The sequence below is a fragment of the Poeciliopsis prolifica genome, unplaced genomic scaffold, assembly GCF_027474105.1.
Source record: "Poeciliopsis prolifica strain line A6 unplaced genomic scaffold, Auburn_PproV2 SCAFFOLD024, whole genome shotgun sequence".
Lineage (NCBI taxonomy): Eukaryota > Metazoa > Chordata > Actinopteri > Cyprinodontiformes > Poeciliidae > Poeciliopsis > Poeciliopsis prolifica.
The window spans coordinates 3,883,304-3,910,203 of record NW_026562399.1 but is presented as its reverse complement, the minus strand read 5'-3'; the positions used below and the strand labels follow the sequence as shown (position 1 = coordinate 3,910,203).

At 41.1% G+C, this 26,900-nt stretch overlaps 1 protein-coding gene across 13 annotated transcripts in view; it reads left to right on the top strand.

Moving 5' to 3' along the window:
• The window catches only part of ncam1a (neural cell adhesion molecule 1a), a 261,999-nt gene that overhangs the window by 1,240 nt on the left and 233,859 nt on the right, over nt 1-26,900 (top strand). The window lies entirely within an intron of this gene.

The following is a 26,900-nucleotide window of genomic DNA, read 5'->3' as shown; positions in this document are numbered from 1 at the left end:
CTCCTGCACTTAGACTTTGGAACTTGATGGCGCGTTTTTTTCCACTGCGCACAGATTCTGCGGCTCCCGGCTGGTTTGATTGCAGTTTTCAGTTTGGGCGGTTGGAAAGAAATCCGTCATCCATTGAGGGTGACTCGGCGCTCATTCAGTGTACACAATAGGACCCAATCCCAGCGCTCCAATGGTTATATAGTGCAGGGGACTCCCCCCCCCCCATCCCTATCACTGCAGTTCAGGGTTCCAAGTGGAGTTTGAGGACCCCCAGGGGTCACTGGTGAGTGGAAGAGCGGTTTGATGATGGTGTTGAATTTAGTGGATGTTAAATGGCTGTTTATTCTGACCTCAAGTTTCAGGGTCACAGTTCCTGTCCCATGTCCTTCAGTCCAACTCTGCAGAAGATCGGTGATCATCGTGACCCAAACGCTGCTCATTTTTCTGTTAGATATTTGCCTTTTTTTGTTTTGTTTTACCTACACAGGAGTTTTATACCAAAACTGCTCTAATAATTAAATAGGAATTTCAGCTGCAGCATGTTAACCTGTAATGAGAAGGTCCTAGGTTTGAATCCCAAACATGATAAATTTCTACTTGAACGTGGCGTGTTCTTCCTCGGTGCTGATGGTTTTTCTCTGGGTATTTCTGGTACAGTCCAGCACCATTTTGGTTGTTCTAAACTGGATTATTGTGCCCTGTCTAGCGTGGGACTCCTGGTAATGGATGAGGTCAAAGGCGAGTGCTGTGGCGGAGTTATTTTTCATGACGGACACATCAATTTAATCAAAGTTTTGTCTGCGGTTCCCAGGTGGCCTTCAGTGGCATTCAGTGGGAATATGTTCAGCTTTAAACAGTAATGGAGGAACTGAGTAAATGTCCTGCTGATGATATTTTCATCTCAGTTCATTAAGTGTCTTCTTCACTGGTCCAAAGTGTTCCAGCCGGGGTTGGTACAAGCCTTGTAGGACAACATGCCAATGGGAGACATCCATATAAATCTCACTTTCAAATGAAATATTATCAAGCTGAACATTTAACCGACTAAATATTGCTGTCAGGGGCCGCCAGCTCCTGCTTATAGTTAGCTTCAAACTAAATGTTAAGCTACATATTTAGCTTGTTTAGCTTTGAACTAACTATATAAGTAATATGCAGGTTTACTTGCTGATGATGAAGTGGACCATCAGAATAAAAGCTGGGTCTCCAGAACCTTTAAAATCTCCTTCATGCCACCTCTTTGTTATCACTGCTTTTCCTCTTCTTGTACAGTAGTTTAGATGAAAAGTTTGACGTAAAATATTTAGCTAAATGATTAGTTCTGGTGTTCCTCAAGGCTTCATTATCAGTCCTCTTTGATTTGGCTCATAAAAGCTTCATGACTTGGATCACGGAGCTTCTTACCATCTCCTCCGTCTCCCATATGTTGACAAAAATCAGTAGGGAAGCACTTACACAAAAAAACGTAGGACATTGATATTGCCGTTAAGGCCCATTAAGAGATTTACCAGCATTAGATTTTTCTTCCATTTTGACACCATAAGATAACCGTCACTGCTGACAGTGATTGTTTCTGAAGCAGGGAAGCAATTTGACCACCACTCACTGTCACATGTCCAAACAGTTACATGGTCAACTCAACCCCCCTCCAGAAACTCAAATGGAAACCAGATGAAAATAAACCACAGCCCAGTTTTACCCATCGGACCAATATGCCAAAAAATAGCAGCCGGTACCAATTTTGCTTCAAATAAATTGAGCGTCCCTGCTAATTAGCCACAGCGACTCTGAGTCAGTTTATGGAGGCAGCCTGAACTCAACGTCCCATCAGCTGGAGCTGCTGAATGAAAACACGGCTGTTTCCTGCAGCTTTACCTTGATTCACAAAAAAATCATTTCATCACTTAATGTCTTAGCCTTTTGTTGCATCTTTCTACAACTCTTGCATATTTTCTTTTTTTGTTTTTATACATCTTTCTTTGCCTTTGCTATCTTGTGTGAAAGGTTCTATTCATGGGAGTCTGCCTTGCGTAGAAGATTGGATCTTGTGGTTTTGTGGCGACCTGGTAACTGAATGTAAATCGTTTGCGATGAAAGCATTTGATTTCCACAAACCGTGACTCTCCACAGTCCCGGTGTTGACACAGTTTTGCTGTCAGCATGTTTTCCAGCTATTTTTGGGTCGGCTGGACCACAGCGCTGCGCTTCTGGACGTGCAGTTTCTCTCTGCAGCCTCAGGTGGTGATAACGGGCTGGACTGTTGACTCAAAGGAGAAATTGAGCTAAATGATCATCGTAGTCACGCGATACCAAAACAAAAGAAATGCCATATCAGAATCGCATATCGTCAGATCAGCAGCTTTTCTTGGCATCTCGGGTCTCCCCCTGCGCCACTGCTGCGGTAACGAGAACACGCTGGATGTGTTCACCCCCCCTCTATGATTCATGATCCTGCCGAGATTTTCCGACTCCCCTGCAATTCGCTCCACCTTGGAGGGAAAGGAGAAAAGGAACCAAGTAGGAGATAATTAGGCATCTGTGCCTCGGCCGCGTCCTGTTGCAGTGGGGAGAAATTCAAATAAATTGATCCCGTCGTTTGATAGATTTGATAGAGCCAGGTGTATTGATGGGGCAATGACAGCATGGCGCTCTTTTGAGGGCCGAGCAATTTAATTACATTTATTGATTTCCTGTTTCTCATGCAACTTGGCCGTAATTGAATTTTGAGGCGATAACCACATTTATCAGGATGCGGGGCCACGGCACCTCTCAGGAAATAACTGAATTATTGCCAGAGTGAATAAGAGATGATTTTAGAAGTGGGCATGGACAATGCTCTTTCTTGCCTCAGTCTGGCTGAGTGTTTCGTCTAAGTCGTACTTTATCCATGGTGATCAGCGGATGACCTAAAGCACTCCGAAGTGTGTCCCTCTGTAATCACGGGAAAACGTCAAAAATCTCCTGCTTGAAGATGAAGCCTGTAGGTGCGGCTGACGCTTTGCCAGCAGTGGGATGTCTTGATTGAGTGAGCCGGCGTGTGAAAGCGTCGAGAGGTTTTTTGCCGTTTCTTTTCCGTTTATGGTCTTGAGCTGTCAGCTGCTAGAAAATGAATGCGATCAAGTCTGCCAAAAAAGAAGCCTGAAACTCACTCAGTGTTTTCCTGCGCAGTATCATTTAGGAACCCACTGCAATGACTAGTGGCATATTTTCAAATGGGTGGTATATGTTGAAAATGTAACACTGTTTTTTGTTTCTTTTTTTTTATTATTTTTGATGGACACTAAGCAGCTGAGCTGTGTTCTTCCCGCTGCGTTTTGTTTTTGCCTCTGACAGTAATTACATTCGAAATGGATTTTCTCACTTGTATTAATTATCCCTCCACCTGACCCAACACGTCTGTCTGTCTGTCTGTGTTTTGTGCCATTTCGTCTGTGTTGATGTGGAACCGACCTGTTCAGCCCCAAATCCCGAGATAAGAGCGAATCGATGCAACTGCAGACGCCGGAGTTCATTTAACGACCCTCTGCTGTAGATTTAAAACACTGTATTTACTCTGAGTGCAGAGCTAACCTTCACAGACTGAGGCTAAAAACTCAACATGTTCAGAGGAGGGGAAAAAAAAAAAAAAAGAAAAATGCACAATTCCTTTACGGCCAACATCTGGGACGTTTAACTGCTGCGGTGAGTTCAAAGCCGCTGTGAAAATAATACAGTCTATTTTAGACTTGGAGAGCTGGAAAAAGTGGCCAAACAAGGGAAAATTATAAGGTGCTTTTTAGGTTAGCTCTCAGAATAAAGTTGGATCCTGGATCTTCTAAACTTTGGTCAGCAGTTGCGCCACAAGTCGCGATGCATTTATAGGAGCTTGAATCCGAAAACGAGACGTTTCTGCATAGGAACGAGGACACGCATGTTAAATCAAATATTTTTTAAAGCGTCAGAACGTTGCTGCTTATTGCATCATATATTTCTAAGATGAGTTGATTAATCAAAAATAAATAAATAAATAAATAAATAAAACTGTAAGAATTCACAGAAGCCTCGGTTCTTATTTTGTTTTTAAAGCGGATGAACATCATTTCTAGCCAAATCTGCAGAAAGTATTTAAACTAGGAACTCAAAAAAAAAAAAAAAAAATTAAAGCTGCCACAGAGCAATCAGAAACATTAATATTTAAATGACACATAATAATGCAAATTTAATGCTAACAAATAATAAGGGAGTGTTTATCTCCTGGTTGAACATGGCTCAGACAAGACGGCACTTGGCATTCAAATACATGGAAATGCATGATTTGTTTATTTGTAAATGGTGAGAAAACAGTTGGGGGCTCCTTCCCCGCCCACACGCTCGAACAGGGCACCGTGCCAATGTGTAACTGGTGATTTCATCATGCATTTATTCACCAATTTGCTGCTGTTCTGAGTTTTTTTGTGCAAGGAATGTTATTTCCATTTGATTTCTGTTTGGAAGCAGCTTTTTGCTAAGAGCAGAGTTTTTTTTGCTAAGAATCACTGCTGGGTTCACCCGGCTGGTTCTGGTCCAAAGGACCCAAGGTCAACCTGAGGTACAGTCCCGGTAGGTGATGGTAATCCTTCTTCCTCAAGGTAGCGGCCTAGACAAAGCCTGCTTTGGAACAGTTGCCTAAAAACCACAGAAACTCCTTCTGGTTTTAAATTTTGAGTTAAAATATCAATATATCCAGACACAACCTGACGTGTTTGTAGTTATTTAACTGCTCCTAAACTAATCTATAATCTTGATTTTTCAATATACATATATTTTTTTTATCTTCCCTGACCAAAAAAAGTTACTACTGAAGGAAAAAGGTGACCTACTCCAGTGTTTCATTGTGGCATTTTTCAATACGTTTTTGCAATGTCTATTGTCGCATTACCTTTTCACTTAAATCTTGTATTGATGATGGGAAAGTCCAGGCAATGTGGATTCGAAGCAGCAGAGGAAGACGTTTCCTCTGTTTTTACTCCTGAATGCCGCGCATTTACAGTTCCAAACAGGAATTCAAACCAAGTTCTCATTGGTTGGAGGAAAGAGTGGCCACTGTACAGCCTGAACTGTAGTTTTAATTGTTTTCGGCTTGTATGAACACAGTTTGCATCTCCAGTCACTGACTGGTGTCTTGCTGTCCCCAGCTGGTGTTATTAGATTCTGCTGGAAGCAGTCTGTGTAATTGTCATTTCTAAATGTCTGTTAGCATTCAGACATGCTTTCTGGCATTAGAGCGTCAACAAACAGCTCCTATAAATTAGACGGGTGATGCTGAGGGATTAGTTTGCAGGAGAAATGAGCCGGGTTCTGTGTGGATAAACTTGGGAAGTTCAGGACAGGAGAGAACGGTTCTGGTAAGTTAAACACGTCACTCACACAGGGAAAAAAAACCTCTTTGGATGGTTCGGCGTTTGGACACGAATCTCCTGTTTGGAGAACATATAAGTCAGCTGGAAGGTCACTGTAGCAGATGGATAATCGATGTACAAATTACAGGTGAAGGATTTCTTCAGTAGCATTGGACAAAACTGGTGAATAACCAAATGACAGAAGTCTCACTGGAGAGATTTGGTACCAGAGTCTGGCGGTTCCACGTATTTGCAGGGGGGAGCTCTTAATATTTCCGGAGCCTTCCTTCTGCTTTGCTTTATTCTGACAAATAGAACGAGAGCTGCGCAAAACGGTGGCTTATGAGATTGGCATTTTCCGCGTTTGCTGCAGCCACAACAAATGGTTGATGGGGAAAGTGTGACTCCAACGTATCCCGGAGCCAAATTCCACCAGCTTCCCTGCGTGGTCATTAAAGTTGATTGGATTTTCATGCACAAACAAGTTTATGGTAATGGCGTCGTAGTCAGAGCCATACAGTTTTGTTAAAGAACACAGATTAAAGCTAAGTACTTGTAATGGAACTGATTATCCACATTTTAATGACAACATGTCTCATTATTCTAGACACAAAATTAGAGTTCTTAATTTCCTTTTGAATTAATTTAAATGCAAAACTCCATTGTCCATTTTACAATGGCCAAACAAGAGGATGGTTTAGTGGATGGGTGGATGGTGTTTGTTGGGTGAGCAGATGATTGAATGTGCTGATAGATGGTTGGGTAATCATTTATAAGCAAAGAGATGGATGAATGATAAATGTTGGATGGACGGAGGCCAGACTCAGTGCTTGATTGATGGATGGATAAAGGGGAGTTTTTCCTCTCCACTGTCGCTACATGCATGTCTGACATGAGGTGTTGCTGCGAATTTAATGACAGTCAAAGATTATCTATTGTTGCTTTGTTCTTTCAGAAGAGATCTGCTGGATTTCCCTCAGAAAACTTTCTTTTAACCAATTTATGAACTGAACTTTCCTGCAGTAATTTGATAACTGGGACTAATTGGATTATACGGGATGATTGGATTGAATTTACTTTCAACATGGATACAACTATCAAAGAAATAAGGCTCCAGATATTTTTTGTCCTACTCTTCCTAGGATCATGAAAAGCATAACGCAAAACGTTAAGCGAATCTGAATTGGAATTAAAAATGCTTTCCCCTTTTATCCATTAATCTCGGCTGCATCACAGTTTTAAAGCTTCTGGTGGTTCCTGCAAAACTTCAAAATGACTTGACTGGCTGTTTCAGTTCTCCTGACGGTTAGATGAGGACAAGCTGCCTTTGCATGTTAATCAGTGCTTGAATAGAGGCCGTGTGTGATTTTTCATTGTGTGAGCTCTGATGGAGTCCTATAGAGAAGTGAATGTGTGGAGAGAAAGAAACAGGAGGAGGCTGAGCTTGTTAGACGGAAACACTCAAGCAGCACCAAGTTTGCATGTGAGAACATCATGCTACTTTGCAACACCTCCACCTCCACATCTGATCAAGATGGAAAATAAAATGAACAAACTAAGAACACTTCAATGACTTATCTAGCTAAACGTGCTTTATACAACAACTCTTGCAGATAAAATCTATGAACACATTGTCTTGGATTGAACTGAATGTTTGCCAAATCCAAAAATCCTACAGAAAATGTTTTTAAAGTGTGAAAAATGCACTTTATGATGTCTATAAAGTCCTCTATAACAACTCGTTTTCTGCTCTCTAAAGTTCATTCAGCTCTAGTCAGTTTTTATTTAACAAATAAAAAATTATTTCTCAAAAGATTTTTGAGTCTGTTTTGAGTTTAAAGGTTTGGAATGGATTCTTTGATGCATTAAAAAAACAGAATAGTCCTGTAATCTTTTTATTTTTCTTTTCAGGGCAGGGCAGTTAGTTTTAACGGCTAAAATAAGTGATGGAAATAAGTTTAAACCAACAAGTTGGTATTGGTTCTGGAAGAGCACCGTTTCAATCTGGACCTGTTAGTCGATAAAAAGCATGATCATTACATGTGCTGTGAATGGTCATGGTTCCATCTCCCATTTAAATATAATTTTAGTGAGAGATGGAGTCCAAACCAAAAATCCAGAAAGTGAGGCAGCAGCAGAATCCCACACACAAAAATCAGTAAAAATCCCACCATGAATGGGAAAACATTTATCAAGTTACGGCAAAACTGTTTACAATTTCACTGATGGCTCAATTAGTGCTGTTTGGAATATTTTCAGCCCTGACAGTAGGCCTGCCGCTCTTGATCATCTACATTTTTAAAAGGCTGAAGCCCAGAGAGAGGCAGTCCCTGGCCATATGGCCGACATCTTTTACCCCTGATGATGAGCCTTTGTCAGTTTTCTAACAGATCACCAGAATGTTATGTGAAATATATTTGCATATCAGACTTCATGATGCCATACACTGTTTAACAAGGTTTCTATGGCCACTGGAAGAGCAACAGGCCCACAGCATCACACATCCTCTACCATGTCAAAATACCTTTCAACATGTTAGTTCTTTACTTCATGCCAAACTTTTCTGGATGGTTTTCGTTACCACTGAAGTAACGCCCTAAAATTATAATTTACACGAATAAAACACAGTGTGAGATCTTGCTGGTGTTTCCAGTGCAGTGCAAATGTCGATACACTCTTGTGCTTCTGTGCTGCTTAGTTAGTTATACCAGCTAATGTTTAAGATTTAGAAGCTTGCTGGGACTTTGCTGGATCAAATCCTCTGGCCCAACTTCACCAGATTTTCCAGCATTGTGACACCTGCTGCTCCAGCTCACAGCACATTGTAGCTCTTTTTCACTTTTCTGCTGAGCTCTCTAAGTGAGGCTGCCAAGTCTGGCGAGGATGCCCAAGGTGATGATCGACTCCATTACTGTGTAACAGAATCCCAGTGTGATGTCCATGTCCCCCCTTGAACCGCCTGCAGAACTACAGGAACAGCTTTTATTAGGAATAGAAATTGCATTGATGATCCAGCTTTCTTTCCTCTCAGCACGAGCCGCAAAGTTATTTATAGACTGCCACCGTCCCAACACTACTTCCCCTCCGGGCTGGCATTGTTGAGCAGATGGTAGTTTGTGTCTCTGAAAGTCAGACACATCTCGCTTTCCTTTGTTTTAATCTTAAATGGTTATTGTGTGAACGGTTCACTTGTTTCAGCCAAACATTAAAAGCATCTCAAGATATAAAATGCATCTTCTGAGCTGCAGCAAGAATTCATCTGAGATCGCTTGAGCTTTGATAAATTATAAAAGCACAGGATGTTACTTTGTTGAAGGAGTCCTTTGAAATATTTGAAAACAGTTTTATAGTCCATATATAATGGGATGGTGGTAGTTACCGCAAATCTTAAAACACAAACGTTGCATATAAGATTCATGAAAACGCTCAGTTTTCTGGGTTTGGCCGTCTGCAGGAGTGTTCTGTTCTTCTGCTTCACCTGTCCTGGGAGCAAGTTTGCAGAGATATTGCAGTGACTCTGTCCAAATCTATCCGGAGAATTTCTGACATCTTGAGTGTGTAAATCATTCGTCTGACCTCGAGTGACACGTTCCTCTTCCTGGACAAATCAAAGTGTGGTTCTGAACTGGAAAAGAGGTGGCTTGACCCTCTTCAGGTTGGGGTCAGTTACTGGAAGAGTCCACCTGTGTCTTATTCAGAAGTGATGGTTGGGTGGAGATGGAAGGTGGAGGGCTTGTCATGACCCGATCTTGAGATGTTCATCCGACCGTTCCTGCAGTTTGACGTGCCAGACGAGCTGCTGGAGCTAAAGCTCTTTTTATATTTCACATTATTGACTTCTTTCACTCTTCTCTCAAACTGTGTGCCTTCCATGTCCAAAATCTGCACACAGTCTTCAAAGGTGTATCTCTTTGTTTTTGAATCACCTTTTTGTCTGTGCTGCAATGCTCTTTTTTGCTCTGAATGTGAGATCGTTGCATTGAGAACGACTCTGTTAAATCACTAGGACTTCTTTGGGTAACTTTTCACCAGCTGGCATCATAAACTGGTTTTATCTGCACTGTGTCATAAGTAGGACCAGATACCAGTCTGTATGATTGGTCTGAACTCATGATTGGATAGGTTTCTGATTGTCAAACTTGTTTTGAGACTAAAGTTGTTGAGAAATCAATTTCATTTTCCATCATCATAACTATCTCCTGCATCCAGTGTGAACATCAGCGGCAGTGGAAGTCAATCCAATTGCTGGAATGTATTATTAGCATGCAGAGTGATCAGGCGTGACGGCTGAAATGGAGCGGCCTATCAGAGATCGTATCCAAGAAGTCTCCTGTGATAGGGCTGTTGTTGAGCCTGGGTTGCCTCTGTTCTCACTGTTATCACATGGGCTGTGTTTTCAGTCCACGGATGACTTCTGATCTAATAAATGCATCTTGAATCTTATCTCTTAAACCAGCTGGATAAAAGAATACATTTTCCTTCACATCTGGTGTTTTTGGGGATAATTTATCCTTACTGATGTCAGCAGTTCTATATAATGTTAAATTTGAAATGTTGAAAAAATTTTCTTTTGGAGTTGATCTTAGGTTTCATTTTAGGTTTCTATTTTTTTCAGTAATTTATGGCATACAACTGTCAGTTTCTGTTCTTTATGCACTTAAAAACTTGAACCAATCCGTCCAATCAAATCATCTGTCTGTTAATGTAAACATTTAAGGGAAAGAACAAGAATTATTTAAATTTATTTTGGCTTTAGGATCGTTAATAGTTCATCTTGACGTCCATGTCCTTCTATCAAGGTCCATAACACAGTTGAGGATATGTTGAATATTCATCCTTGGAGAATGATTTAGCTTCAGGGTGTTATGCTCTGTTTTGACTGGTCACTGCTGATTTTTAAGCTCATGGTGGTGGAGGCCATGGGCGTTCAGGCTTACTTTATGTTTGGACTTACAAACTGTATCTTTGATGCTGCACCTTGTAAAGCAAAGCAAGGACCCTGCAGCAGCGCTTTGGATGTACTGAAGCTGCCTGATGGCTTTTTCTTTGCACAGAAAAAAAAAAAAAAACATCTTTACAAGATTTTAACCTATTGGAAGTAACAGTGATATGTACTAATTCCTTAATCGAATGCACACATTGTTTCTTGACCTCTGGATCACGCTGAACATTTCTAATGGGTTAATGTATTTGGTATTAATGTTAAATCGACAAATATCAATGTATTTTTGCCTGTAACAAAAACTCAAAAGAAATACTAAAGCATGTTAGCTTTATTGTCAGATGAATCGCTGTCCTTCAGATGCTGTAACCAAACAGCTTTAGACTCCAATCTACATTTTTTATCTCAAGTTCTTCCGTGCTGCTTACTACTGATCTATGCCTGGTTTTTTTGTCTTCCACCTTGAAGTGTTAAAGAAGACCTATTATGCAAAATTCAGTTTGTATATGTTGTTGTATTTCCATTTGGATCTCTGTTGCTTCTAGAAACAGTCAAACAAGACTAAAAATGACCATGCAGCTACATGTAAAAGTGTTTTTTTGTGTCTAGAAAATGAGACATTTTTCAAACCTCCCAGTTATGATATCACAGCCGGTGGGTTCAGCTGCGTTACCTACCAACAGTAGCAGAACTCTGCCCACTTCATTGCTAGAAGTTTGGTAAGCTGGGTTTATGGCTGTGTGCACTGTACAATGGCTGCTGGAAAGATCTGACTTAGAGATGTCAATTAAAATTGACCTGAAAAAGTTCCCTTAAGAAAACTCACATTTGAGCTTTGCTAAGATTTATAGTTTCCACATTACAGGTGATGTAATGCGTTCCTAGAAGTTTAAGATTCATTGCTCTTGAGATGTTTGTCATTTAAAACATTGCACTGAGTGGAGTATGTTTTTTATTTCAAAAAAATAAATTTGTTGAAAATAACATTCATTTTAGCACCAGTTGCTGGGTTGTTGTGGCATGGACATATTTTAGCTATACTGGCCTAGCTCAGCTCTGAGGCCAGCTTAGGGATCTGTGATAAATGGTGTTTATCTGATGCACCTTATGGAGCACCATAAGGTGCAACAAAACCAGGTTTTCACTCTTATTTTTTTCTCCTGGCTATCAGATGTTACCATCTCACTCTGCTGTAGATGAGCTGTCATTTTGAGTCGGGATTTATGCGGGTTTGTGTTCCACTGCCTCCTAATCCCAGGGGGTGACTCACCGTAATGATGTAATGCCTAGCAATAGCACTTAGCTCATCCCAGCCTCTCTGTGATTGGCTGTCTCCTTCAGGTGTCATCCCGGCCCAGCCTCGGCGTGAAGAGCAGAAGCAAAACAAAACAAAAACTCTTCTCTTCCGGGAGGAGACGATGAGACCAGATGTGCACCTTGTGCGTTTTTTTTCTGCTGAGTTGTTTACTCTCTAAATTGGCACGACTGCCGGCGGATTCATTCTCGAGGCGCCCACCATGGCTCGTCTGTCTCCAGAACGCACCAGCAGAGAGGAGGGCCATGCATTTTACTTTTCACAAATAACTATGGTCCTAAGTAACGCAACTGCAAGGGACGTCTCGCGTTTTTATAAAAGCATCAAGTTTTTTTTTTTTTTTTTTTGTAAGTGCCTTTCAGACATGAACACCTTCAATATTGCATGTGTGCACAAAGGGGAACATATGCTGGTTGCTTGTGCAGGAAACAGAAGCGCATCGGTGGGGTTTTGAAGATTCAGGATGTAGCGTTGCATGTCAATTTGAGTTTATCAATCAAAAAGCTTCCAAATTTCAGGTTGTTGCCAAATAAAACCACCTGAAAAGAACATCCTGTCTCCTTTGAAAGGCAGAACATAAAAGTGAACGGAAAATTCTATTTATTTTTCTCTATTTTTAATGAGCTGCAGCTGTGGACAATGCTAACAACTGTTAGAAAAACTCTGAATTAGTATGTCTGACTGTTAAACTACTTATTTCACTGTAACTATACAGCATGATTCAAGGAGCCAGTCTGCTCTGAATGGTCATCAATTATTCATATTTTGAGTAGAATCAATGTTACACCACTGTGTGTGAGGCAGAGAGGTAAGAAAAATGGGATTTTTCTGTCTTACGAAAATAAACTAATATGAAAATTTGATGTGCAGAGTATTAATGAGCTCTTTTTTTTTAATTTTAGGATCAATTACAATGTTTAGCACATTTTTTCTAACAGGCTTCCTGCATTTCTGAACTTAGGTTACCATGATGAAGACATGTCCAAAAAAAATAAATAAATCCATTAGCATTATCTAGTGTTCATTTTCAGTATTAAATTGCAAAATAGTGTTGAATTTTTTTGTACAACAGAGTATACAAGGTTCTCACATAAAAACAATCACCTGTAAGTATGGAAAGGAATGACAGAACATAGATTAGTTTACACGGAAAACAGATCTCTAACATAAATAATATTGATTTTAGTTGTTTACACTGAGAACACTATGAAACTACCAGAGATGATGGTGAAAAGCATCGACAACCCTGTGCTTCTTCTTCATCACGCTGCTTTTCAACAGCAGTGTCTTCAGTCAGAGGCTTCTTCAGATGCGCTGTACTGCAGACTGCTACATGGGAGCCATCAGCATCTACAACTCTTTGAAGAAATTTTGAAAATGACATATTTGATTTCCTGTTGAGATTAATAAAGTATTTTTGAATTGAATTAAATCCCAATCAGGCTTCTAAATAAAGTCAACGGATCATTTAATAGTGAGTTTGTCAAAAGATTTCTGATTGCTCTGAGGCCACAAGCCATCCTAACCAGCAGAGAGCGTCGCGTCTTAGAGGGCTTTGTTCTACTTCCCTTCCTCAGGATGTAGTTTGTTATAAGTCACAGACGATAAAGTGCAATCGGTACAAATATTCTTCTTTGCCTCAAGCCCATCAGAACTCCTAAGCAACTTTGGCACATGTTCAACCCTTAAGTATGGTAATTGTGTTTACATTTGAGGATTTATGACTTGCCAGCTTTTTCTCCCCGAGATGTCTCAACTGGGACAAAGAACTGAATCAGAGCAAGTATGTAGCGACAATTGAAATAATCACCTAGTGACGAGTTCAGACAATGTTTTAGCAATTTAGTGGCCTTTTTCTGACTGAGTCTTTGTTGCAAAGATAAACAGTTTATTTCATGGTGGTCACTAGTCAACACGGTTAAAATGAAAATTGTCTTGTTTTGGTCAGCTGCTGCTGTTTTATGGAAACTCCTTTTTTTTAACATGAGTTACGTGGAGGGAATGGTTGAGGTCATCTTATGCAGTTGTGGAAATCGTGTGCGTGTGTGTGTGCAAATAAAGCACATTCTCTTTGTGTGTTGTGGTGAAATGTGATTTGAGCTGTTGATGCTGAAACAAGACCAGGCGGAGGACACATTAAGAAGGTGTTGATTTGACAGCAGAGGCAGCAATCGCTCGCTGATCAAAGTTGTGTCAAAAATCATCTAATTACTCTGTAAATTAGATGAAGGTGGGTGAAGCTGAAACCTGCTACCCTCTGCCCACAGGAGAAGGCTGATGTCTAACCTAATGAAAAAAGTGGTTTTATGACGGACGGGTAGCAGGTGGATTTAAGGTAACATCATTTTGGGTGCTGAGAGGAAGCCGCCGTTGGCATAACAACAGAAGCAGCCGAGCTGAGGGCACAGAACCTCGCCCGTCTTTGACTCTGGGGACTCTTGTCGTCAGAAACTGCATCCGCATGAGACCAATCAGGACTGGGATGGAGGGTTAGAAGTGAGTCAGCCGCAGTGGCAGGTTATAACGTGGACAACGCGACTCATTCTCACCAACTTCTCTCTTCTGGTCTATTTTATCTTGCTGTTGGAGACCAACTGTTGTCTGAAGGATAAGCACTGTTAACGCACCTCCAGGCAAAAGGCTTTGCTTTCAGATCTACAGATTAGAAGAATTGCACAATTTGATCCAACCACAACCTTTTTCAGAGTATTCCATCTGCCTGCTGCTCTGCTCAGACTGCTGCAGTCGAGACCAGGCGGGTCAGCAACTCATTATGCTGGTACACTAACAGTATTTGAAGAAAAAAAGCCTGAGGAATGGCTCTGAGAGATTGGGTGGTAGACAAAGGTGGAGGGTGGCAGTGAGGAGGAGGAAGAGGAGGAGGAGGGGTGCGGCGCTGTGGAGAGGGACTCTGGAAACAATGCAAAGTGTTGTCAAGTAGGAGCGGCCGGGTTGGCAGGGCACTTAAACCTCAGGATTCATTGTTGTCCTCTGTCACTGGAGCCGAGTGTGCGTAATGATGCGCGCCGAGAGCGACGCGGATTTCAATTCTTTAAATTAAATGGAAAAAGTCGTGACTTTCACGCTCAGATCCCAGATCAAGGCCAGTCTTCACATCGCTGAACGTTTCCTTTGACTCGAATAACGACGTTCTCGCAGAATCACATTGTTGTTGTTTTGTTGCGTCTCAGAATGCAGCACCTTCCTGTAAAGCGACTGCGATAAAAGGAGAAAAGCCGCGTTAAGCTGCGTGTCCTGGCCTGATTATGTCTCCGGAGTGAATAGCCACTCTCCTGACTGACAGCTGTCTCATTTTTTATCTGCACGGCTCTTTTGCATAATGCGCCGCTCTGCTGCTTTAATGAACCGGCAAAGTTCTGTAGCTGCGTAATTATTCTGCTCTATTGACAGCTCAGAAATTATGCCCGCACATGAAAGCTGATACCAAAACTCTTTTTTACCCCCCTCTCTTTTTCTCTTACTCTTGTCGGAGAGCAGAATTCACTCTGCTGATGATACATGAATGTTGGCAGGTGATAACGAAAAGCTTTTCACACGATGCTGTGTCTTGGCACACTGGTGTTACAGTTTCTCCTGTGTTTGTTTTTTGTAATGTTTTAAAGCTAATACCTAAAATTTAAATGTAAATCAACTGCTGCAGATATTGCATGAAGGTGTTTATTTATTTATTTTCTTATCAAACTGTGCCACTTTAGAAAGTTTTTTGTCGATAAACTCCAAACTATGCTGTGGAAAGTCTTTCTGATTGTAATTTAGCAGCAGCTATCTCTACTTTCACCCCAATCTGAAGAAGAAATGATGCCAAGTATGGAGATCTGTTTAAAAATAGAATACCATTCTTTCCTTCAGACCTGAAAGATCAAAGCTTATGACTAACTAAATTTAGATAATTCTTCTCTGCTCCTTATTTTATGTCTTGCTCAGTTTCTTGTCATCTCCTGACAGACTGGGAGGTAAATGTCAGACGCAGACCTGCTGAGCAAGCAGAGCGAGGAATCATGTGTCCAGAACAAAGGAGGAGTGTCATGCTCCATGGCACTGACTCTGTCTGGGAGTGCTGCGCTATCAGATGGTCAGAACTCAGATTCAGTGTGAGGGATGGAGGGCCTTGGCCCTTTTTGGTGTTTTGTTTTTTTCTATATCGGAGCCGATGGCGGCCTGTGAGACTCCGCCGACCGAAAGGCTGCAGCTTCGAGGCTGGTCATGTGCTTGGCACGTCCACGCAGGGCTTATGCCTGCTCTGGATCTGCTCAGCTCAAACAACCTGCTCTGAATATTCAGCTGGCATTTCCACCCAAGCAGCAGGGGGGGAAATGACGTTATGAATTTACACGAAACTCGCCCCAGTAGTAGCCCAAACAAAATTCAAATGTTGCGTATAATAACGGCATTTTATTGTCTTTTCAGTTGTTTTTATTAGTATATATATATATATATATATATATATATATATATATACATATACATATATATATATATATATATATATATATATATATATATAAATTCTATTTATATATAAATATAAATAAATTCTACATACGGTTTCTTTGTTTACCCTCTGATAATGTGGCAGTAAGAAAAGGTGATTTCATAAAGACCCTGAGCGTTCTGCATCAGGATGAGTAGTGAATCATAAGCAGATCACTTATCAGTGTCTGACCTGGTGTCAGCTGGAAAGAGCAACTGAAAATGCCACATCATGCACCCGTCCTCCAGCCACTTGTTTCTGTGAAACGTTGAAACAGTCAAAAGCTCATTGTTGTTTTTGGCTGCCGCCTCCTTCAGCTCCACCGCATACTGCAGCTAGCCTAGCACATCACTAAATTAACCACCGTGTGTCATGGAAACCTCCAGGGACTTTGACTCTTCCTCCAATAACGGATCCCTGCAGGGGCATAGCAGACGAGGCCGAGATGCTCCTCCATGAATAATTTTGCTGTATTTTAGCAGAAACGTCTCCAGTGGCCGATAATTTTTATGGGAAATTGAGTTTTGGAAAAAAATAAAATAAAAAATAGGAGGACACAAAGAGATGGAGGGGACAAACGAGGCGGTTGTTAGCCCTGAGACCCATCCGACCGTCTGGGCTGTTAGCTGGCATGGCCAGCTTCCCAAGGACAGAGCCCTCTTTACAGCAGCGCCTGCTCATTAGAGAGCGCATCTCTCATTGTTTGGAGACTTTAATGAGCCGACAGTGGAGAAACAAAGAGCAGCAAATGTGGCCTTTTTGGATTCCACACTGTAGCAGGACTGTAACAGCTTGAAATCCCGCTTTTCTTTTTCCTCATGAGCTGCACACACTCCTCGCACTTCCAAGGAGTCCTGCCCCACCCCCACCTGTTCCTTTCCTTCCATGTTTTTACCACTAATTCCCCTCGCTCCCCCCTTCCTCATTACCACTGTTGCAGAGAACAATCTCAGGGCACAGTTTTGCCGAGGACATTGAGGAGCTTAATTAGTCCATTCAGAGATATGGCTCTTCTTACTAGCCCATTGGCTTCTGCGCCTCAGGGGGGGCTTTAAATGGCAGCTCCCTCTTGCAGAAAAGGCTTCAAACTGTACAGAATATAAAATACCTGTCAGGTTAATAAGGGAGAACCCCAGGAATCCTCCTGCATTTATATTTGCTCATGCTTTCAAGGCTTCTGTGTGGTAGCTCTGTTAGGGCAGCAATAAAAAGGAAATTAAATGAAGAATGTAACAATCCAAGAGTCTGTGTTTCACTCTTTATTTTTTCAGTCATCTAGGCCCAAATAGGGCTGTTAGGAGGAACAAGGCTAAGTTCCTCTAAAGGAGGAATTTTTTGTGCCGCACTCGAGGGAGGCGGGCTGAGGACCCAGGCAGCATGGCCTTGTGTCGCTGGAGGTCGAGTTTTCCTCTGCTTGTTTCAGCTGCCAGGAAATGTTTGCACACCTAAATAAAACATACACAGTGATCTTATAAATTGTATAAAACCATGTATCAAATATATTTAGACAAGTTTTTGTTTGGTCGAAATGGAAACATAGATTAGAACAGAAACATCCTTTTAAAGGAAAGCCAGGTGTATCTGCTGTAAACTGACGCATGTGGGCGGAGCTTATCACAGACGTCTGCGGTCTGAGTGAGCGCTCCGCTGAGCCTCATCAGCTTCTTTGGAGATATTTTAATTTAAGGTAAGTCAAGAAAAGCACTCCAGAAAAGACATCCACAGAAACAGAGAAGCGTCTCTCCCAGATCTACAAGAACTAGATCATCCTGTTCTTCTGGTTGTTGACTTATTGCAGCTTCTTGTAGACAAATGTCTATATTCCTGTGGAGAACTGGCTTTTATTAGGGACACAAGATACATCAGCGTCAACATCTGTATCGCATGTTTCCCCTTTTTTTTCCCTTCTGTTTTCAATGTATCAGTTTAATAAGTACAACTGGGCCGATGTTAACATTCAATATTAATTTCCACCTTGTTGCCGTTTGTTTCAAGCAGCTGAGGCAGAGAAGTGATGTAGGTAGTGTGGTTGCATTTACACTGTCGAATATGAAGTAAAACATAAAATGTCATATCGGTTGTCACCCAAAACAGCAGCATTAATGTCAGAAATCAGTCAAAATTTTCCAATGTCATGTTAAGTGGAAAATAATCAGAATTAGTAGAAAAAAATGGCTTGTAAGCATTTTGTGCTTCACTTTTTGATAACATTTCTGAAATAAATGGGCATTTCAGTGATATTCTGACTTAGTGAAAGGGTCTGTATTGTCTTATTTCACACCGATTTATGCTTTATTGGAACGCTCCAGACGCTCAGAGCAGAATGTATTTTTCTTCTCAATTCTGCAAATTAAGGTCGAGCTAACCGATGTGTGCTTAACATTTTGGCCGGTCAGTGTGCTTTTATCTCTAGGTGATGACTTGGTCCTGAAATACTCAGTTTCAATGCCTTGTTCATTTTGCAGTTTTACTAAAGGTTTAAAAACTTTTGCTCATTTTACTTGTGCAGACTGAAGGTCATTTCTGATGTCAGACTGGCAGGTCTCTTAAGGTTCCTCAGTGAGGAGCTCAAACTAAATCAGCTGCATCTGATAATGCACGTTTTCTCCAAATGACATCATAACTCTGTATGCATCGACTGAGCAGAGGTGTAGGTCATCCTGCAGCGTAGGAAAACCGATACCCCAAATTCAATAGCAGGGTGGCACTCCTGTAGGAAATTGCGCAATTATGCAATTATTGTCTTCCCATCCTTAAAATCTCAATGATATTTGACCTGGCATAATGAAGGCGGGGCCCCATAAAATCGACATATGGGTAAGGTATAGAGTGCCTGCTCTGAAAAGAGAGAATTAAGTTTGGGCTGGTTAGCAGTGCTTCCTGTAACACTATCTTGTTTGTGGACTCGGTGGGGGTACTCCCTAAATTGCATTCGGTTTCTGGGCAACAGGGCAGCAGCTGTGCATATCTTTGTACCAGTAGGGGTGGAAGGAGCGGGGCGGGGGCCTGCAGCGTGATAAAAGCCCATTGATGCAGCTGTGTTTGAACAGGGACATTCCAGTTCGATCAGTGGCATCAGGGAGCAACAGAGTGGAGGAAAGGACATTTATAAGACTCCTGCTGAGACACTTTTTTCTTGTTTTTAAAGAAGCGGGGCTGGATAAAATATAACCTGCCGGTTTAAATGCAGCCTAAATTGATGGCAGTTTTATGTTTTCACCTGAAGACACAAGGAAACAAACATAAAACTGATTTGATTAACTATCAAATTACAAAAAGTTCAAAAAGTAGTTACAGTTAAGAGAGAGAAAAAAAAGGCATTGAAATATCAGTTGTCAACATGACAAGACCTAAAGTCACAAGCAGCTCAGAAACCTTCAGCTCTGGTTCCATTTTACACATTTTAATCCTTTGTGGTTGCCAAGTAAATTATTGATCAAGCCTTTTATCTTGGCCTGGTTTTCTCTGAGGAGTCGGGGAGGTCAGCGCTTTGCCCTGCTAGCATGTGGTCAGAGGAAGAGGAAGAGGAAGAGGTCATCCTGGACCAGCCAGAACTGGTCTGAGACCGAACAGACACTTCAGAGTCATAACTATTCCCAGCTTCAGATTAACCCCTTCATGTTTAGACAACTATTCCCTCTGGTTTTGGATGATGTGCCGCTTTTATTATTATTATTATTATTATTATTATTTTTTTTTACACATTACTCTAAACTATTTGTAGTATTACTAATATATATATTTTTTTACTCCTCCCAAGTGTTTTCTTTTTATACAAATCACTGACCTCTGACCCCGGTCTGAAAGGGTTTTAAGGCGGAGTGGCAAAAGCAAATGAGGTGGACAAGCAGCGCATAACAACAACTGATGTCATCCGGGTATGTTGCTGTGAAATGTCGTCTCTTCTGGCCGGAAGTTGAGCTGTCGGCACGAGCATCAAACGGTTCTGACACGTCATTTGCTTCGGGTTAAAGTTTTCTGAGTTGAATTTGAATCGAACTGAATAAAATCTGCATGCTTGCACCTTTTCATAAAAGTGAAACGTTTTGGAAAACGATTGACCACTATTTCACATTTGAAAGAGTTATGCTTTCGGTGTTCCTTTGGCTGTCCTGGTCCTGATTAAGCAGGCCGTCCTGTTATTTCTGAAGTCCAGCTGAAAGCCGACGCTGCGTCGGCACCGGAGGAAGGATCTGCTTTCACCGGAAGGCTGAGGGACAAATGCTTTGATGCTCAAATTGGGATAATTTTGTAATCCCTTCATTTTCTGCTGGATTCTAAACTACAACCTGTGTCGAAAAAAATCTGTGGCTCATATCTTGCCGTTTTGTGGTTGCACATAACTGCTGGAATAAAACAAATGAGGATGTAGGCATTGATGTGATTGGGAAGAAATGACCAAAACCGACATCTGCAGTCCTGATTTGAACCAAATCAAGAAATCAGCGTGGGCCAGTGAGAGTCAAATCTCTGCAGAAACACGAGCTCAGAGGCTCACCTTCCTGCAAGTTTGTCTCACTAATATCATCGAAAGGTTAGGTTATTCCAGTAATTCAACTATAAAATATGTAAAATCATCACAATGATGTATATCAAGTATTATTTTTAAATTATTCTCCTTTTGCTAATAAAAAAGTTAAAATCTAATTTCTTTGAAAATCAGAATATCTCAAAACATACCAGTTTTATCACAATATTTTGTGGCACTATTGTGATAACTATGTGGTAAGATTTATTTACTTTTTTTAAAGAAACTGAACGGCTGTGTGCATTAATGTGCTTCTCTAGGATACAACATGAAGGAATATTTATATCACTAAACTCCACAAATTAACTGCATTTCTTCAGAAATGTAACAGTGTTTAACAATTTCCTAACAGTAGAGAAAATGGTTAAACTAACGATCCCAATAGATGGGTAGTTTTAGGGGATTTTAAATATACTTTGGAATCTATCACAATCAATATTATTATAAGACATGTATCATCATACATGAAACAAAAACTGCACACTCCCACTAGGTGGTGGTAGCTGAGGTATTTCTAAGGCATTAATAAGATAAAAAAAAAAGTTTTCTTCTGGTTTCTGGTATCCTCAAAAATGTGGAAGTCCAGACTCTTTAGCCAATTTAGATAAGACGGCCAACATGGAGTAGGCGAATAACAGAGCTGCTTTTGGAGATAATGACCATCTAGTTCTTTTCAAAACTGTATCAAAAGGTGCTGAGGAGTGCGATGTTTTAGGGAAATCTCTAACCGAGGACGTCTCAGCAGTCATTAGTAACTTGTTGACACCTAGTCCTGAAGCATAGACGGGAGTGGAGGTGGAGTATAACGGAGCCACTCTCCACCAGTGTGGCCTCATTAATCACTGTCCGCTCCCTCGCTGTGGGTGGAGGGGCTGCTTTGTCTATGTTTGGAACGCTGCACAGTTGGATTTGATGCAGTGCTCAGATGCTGCAGCCTGAATCCCAGTTGGCGTGCAGTAAAAAAAAAAAAAAGAAAAGTCGGATCACAGTCTAATTTAGAACTTAATTAACCTACATGGAATTTATGCCACATCAGCGATCAGTTTGGTAATACAGTTTTTCCCAGTGCGCTCCCTGCTGCTGTCTGTTCTGCGTTCTTCTGTTGTCTGATCAGAGCTGCTTAGATTTCTGGATGGAGAGATTTGTTTTTCTGCTCTTTTGTCGAAGCGCGGCCCACTGACTCGTTTTTCGTTCAGTCATTACTCAAGCGGAGAGTTTCATAATGAGAATGTGGAGGGAAGGAAAAAAAAAGGCAAATTCACATGAGTTTCATTATCATTTGCTATGACAGAAGTGCTTTTCTGTGAGAGATTGATGTTACAAGAGCTGCTGCTCAGACAATGATGCTTGCATTTAGAACTTGAAGTTTTCAGGTTTTTTACAGATGTTTGGCACTTATGATGACAATCATGAATGATGCATTGTCACCTGTTGGCTCATACATTAGCTCCTTTTTCTCCCTGTTCTATTCCAGTCTTTGTGTCATTAAAGAAGTTATGCTGCAGCCTTTTTGTTTAGCAAATCCCAATCAGACTGCTTGCATTTAAAGACCAAGGAGTAAAAAATCTGTCATCATATTTGTATATTTATGTGTGAAAAGTAGAAATGACATTTTGTTTGTATTGTAACACGTATATATTGTTGAAGTAATGAATCTGAGTTTTTCCCAACAACGCAAGTGTTTTTCATCCTTTTACAGTGACGACTGTGTTAGCTGCTGCGGTTTCTCATCTGTTATATAACCAGCTTGGAGTAGCTGTAACATAAGTCACTAAATTTTAGGTTGGTCAAAGGCAAAAACACCACATTTGGCAGAATACAACTTTTTTTCTTTAGGCTTTGTCAACACAAGACTTTGTGACAGCAGAATTACCAACAAGTCCTATGAGAACTAAATAAACATGCTAATGCTAATGATAGCATCGCCAATCAGCATTTTCTTTTTCTGCATGTAAAATCTTGCATTTTCAGTAACTGAGACAAGAAAATCTTATTGAAGATGATCCACATGTTCATGCCAGACCAAGATGACGTCTATTACAGATATTAATTTGTTGTAGTGTTTGTAAATTCCTCCTGCATTTTGTATAATTGACTAAATATATTTTGAAAAATGGTAAGTTCTATTTATTAATCACATCAACTCCCCTAGGCATTGTTGTTGAGTTTGAAACTTGAATTACTAATTTGAAATTTAAATGCATTCAAACTTTGACTTTAACAGTTAAGTGTTTTAAAATAAGAGTCCCTTCTTTGATTCCATTGCAGTCGTCTAGTTTCCTTCTTTGTTAAATTTTGCACCATGCGTCGGTAAACCCAGTAAAAATAAAAAATCCAATGACAACTTATGTACCGCAGCTGACCGAGTGGAACAAATTAACTCTGGGCCTCAGGCTTCTTCCTCCGTAGCTGGTTTGCAGCCCGCTCTCAGGGAATCTGTGTTTCGGTGTTGGAAAGGGAGCTGGAGGGATCGCTGGTACGCAGCGAGGATTTTCACCTGAATCAGCTGCAACATCGTTGTTGAGTCTGTTCAAAGTTGCCGCTTTTCTGTAGAGCAGTGGACGAGAGGATGTCAAATAAACGTAAAACATCAAAACACAAACACTGAAGAGAAGTTCTGCTGTTAGTTCCTGCAGACTGAAACCTGGACAATTCTCATCTGCGTCTGGTTATAAATAAAAACAATGCTAAACAGTTTGTGGTTTGGTCAGAAACTAAGGCATGAATCCTCTTCACAGTGCTGCCACATTCTTGCTCTGTTCATGTTTGACGTTTGAAAAGTTGCAGACTTTTGTAGAGGTAATCTGTCCATGCTGCATCATTTCCTCATCAGACACTCCGGAGTGTCTTGTCACTGAAATGTCTGATTTTTCTTTAGAAAAATAAACAGGAAAGTGGAGGGGGAAAAAAAAATAAACACAGACGCTGACAGTAAGCTGCTTACTGACCTGACATCAACTCATGTCAACCCACCCGGCTGGAGATGACAGACTCGCTGGAAGTCTCAGTTCCCATTCTTTTAAAATTTGCAGCGACTCTTATTCACAGTCACATGCCAGGTTTAGAGATTTAATAGACGTCCTTGAGATAAAATCTCAAGGAGGTTTTATGTGGAAAACTTGAGCTGCATGCGAGGCAAGAGGAACTTCTTTTTTCATAAAGTTGCTTAAGCTTGGATATTTTTGGGTTCAATTTCTTGTTAAATTATGTTTTACTGTTGAGATGCCTGTCTAAAATGGGTCAATAAGTTTAGAGGCTTGCTAGAGGAGCTGGGTTTTGGCACCATGAGCCAGCCCTTTTAGTCATTCGATCCATTAAAAATATTGATTGGTGCAGCTTTAAAATGGTGGTAGTGAACTGTAACCCTAATCCGGGATCAGTGGACCTTCCAAAACCTTAATAGACCCCAAAGAATACAGACATGTTCAATGAAGGATTGGTGTTTGCTCCATTTGTACAACAATTTGTTGACTAACAAGGCAGAAGATAAAATGAATCTGAAGGTTACATTTTTACCTTTTCATTTTGCATTTTTACTTGACAGGACACAAAACTTAGATCAACAATTTTAAGACTACTTTGAGTAATTCAATTCAAAAAGAAAAAATTGTGTTGCACTGATTTATTACGCATAAATCGATATGCTGATTAGGGAGAACAGCAACCTGTGGATAGCTAACGGCAAATACTTGAGACTCTCAGTCGATGCCTATAGCTGCCTATTGTAGTAGTTCACCCAATTTTTATACTAAAATATGCATTAATACACACAGTGGAAACCATTGTCATGTTGCAGCAGAAACCAACACCCAGTCTTCTTTATTTCCACTCTTGGGGATTCAGCCAATCAGCAGGAACAATGACAAATGGCTCTTCTGGATTGGGTGCTTTGCAAACACCAGCATGTCAAGTAGCCTTGTGTTTTCAGCTTCCAAAGTTGCATTTTCTTCAGAATGTTAGATGTGCTCAGTGAAAAAAAATCAGTGAAAAAGCAATTATTTTGTGTGAATAATTAGGCATTTCTGAGGATTTTTCTTCCAGCTATCGATGACCCAAAACTGATTTTCTTAGAAAAGTAAAATATTAAATTCACAAAACAACAAATTGGATTTTGTTGTAAACGTTTCAGATGTGACTCTACTCCAAAACTCCTAATCCAAAGGATTGCCTTATCTCCTTAGCATGCCGCGGAGTCCCGCAGAAGTCTGTTACTCACTCATTTATTCCAGGTGTGTGGCAGCAGAGGGCTGCCTGAAACGTCCAGGACAGAGTCCAGAGGAGAAAGGTTGAGAACAATTGGTTGATACAATTATAGAAAACAGAGATGACCTGCCTGTTCTCAGCAAACCGTTGTTGACGGGAGGTTGAGCCACAGAAGGTCGCTGCTGAAGAAGCTGTCGGTTCGGATTGCTGTATCCAAGCACAGCAATAGAACGAGTGGAAAGGTTACGACTCCTGAGCCAAAGACAACATAGATAGTCTCTCTGGGTTTAGTCTATTTGCACAATTTTTTTCAAATTGAAGTAAATTTTAAATTTCATTTGGCAATTTAGGATGTTTTCACCCTTAATAGTCTGGGAGAATCGATTCGATTGAGGGTGAAAATTGAAACATTTGTTTTGTTTTCAGCTGCTGTGGTTCTCCTTCACACTTCAGTGAGTCAAACCAACCAAACCCTTTGAGCAACTGGTCTTTCTGGGCAGACAAACTAGAGTTTGATGGAAGTGGACTGAACCGGGCTGGTGTGAACGCACCGTTAAGGTCCCAGAGGCGAGAGGAAGAGTTAAGGGACGGTGTCCAAGCTGAACGGGAGTCCAGTGTGAAGTTCCACAGTTGGTGATTCTTCAGGAGCCATGTCTCTGCTGGCGTTGCTCCACTGGATTTTATCAAGTCCGAAGTCATTGCATCAATCTGCCAGAACATTTTAGAGCATTTATGGGTCATTCTGCCCTCGTTCTGACCCACAAATGTTCCAGCACCCGCTCCAAGTCCCATAGAGAACAGGTGTCGAAGTCACTCTTACTATTTGTCTCTACAAACTTTACGGTGTCATGAATTGAACTTTAAGATGAGAGTCGTGTGTTTATTTTCAGTCAAACTAGTTTTCATTTAAACATTTCTACATTTCAAGAAGTATGAATCAAACGCAGAGAAATGCCACCAGTTAATGTACATCTTTATCAATCCATTCTGCCACAACCAGACCTCTGAGGACATTCATGATCTGAAATGAAAATGAGTTTGATAGTTCAGTAGGGACACATTTCTGAACTACAAATCCATTCATATGGTCTAAAATGTGCGGAAAACCTGCTTGAAATGTGTTTTGCAAAATTCCGTAATTTTCACCTGAGGTAAATAACTTTTTCCAATCATATCCCGACTGTGTTAGGATCCATCTGGACTTCCGAGTCCAGAAGGAAACCCAGTCTGCTGTATGAAATTGTTCTGAAGGTGGGGCATGATGGTGCGGGTGGGACATGATGATGGAAGGTCCTGCTGAGCTCTAGAGACGCCACAGATGTGATGGTGTCCTCACTCCATCCACAGTCCCAGGTCTCACATGGCCCAGATGAATTAGTGATTCCAGTAAGATGTCATGAACAGAATGTGTGGGTTCATTTAGCCACACTGAGGGATGGTGTGACCCCACCCTCCCCCCACCCCCGCCACTGCCTGCCCCGCCACAGCGTGGCGACTGGTGGCAGGAGGCAAGGCGCCAGACTGGTACACAATGTGGTCCCAGAAGCCCCTCAGAGCAGACGGAGCAAAATAACAGGAGTCCCTGGAGCAGAGCAGGGATGACGTGAGGGGTTTTGTGTGTGTGTGGAAAGATGGGGCTCTAAGGGGTCGGCTAGGGCAACCGTGTCTTCTGCTTGACTTCACCTGAGACAATGACTCAGCCTAGCGTATCTATGCCAGGGGGTGGAGGTGATAATGAGCAATGAGGACTGAATACACTGCAAACACAGCAGAACACACCCATTCATGCAACAAGCACTTTTCGTCTTATTTGCTAAATATTATCAGAGTTTGTGTTCATTGGGGAAAAAAAAGTGATAAACTGACCAGTTAAAATGCTGTCGACCTTTCGTTGTAAGTTTATTTCAGATTCGGGGGCCTTTTGAGTTTCAGCTTTCTGTCTCATCAAAGCAGAAATGATCCAAATCCGAATTTGTTTTACGACATTATCAGCAGATTTTCAAAAAAATATTGAATGAAAGCTGTTTCTTTGCTTTTAGAACTTGCGTTCCAACCTTTCTTTTCTGAGCCTC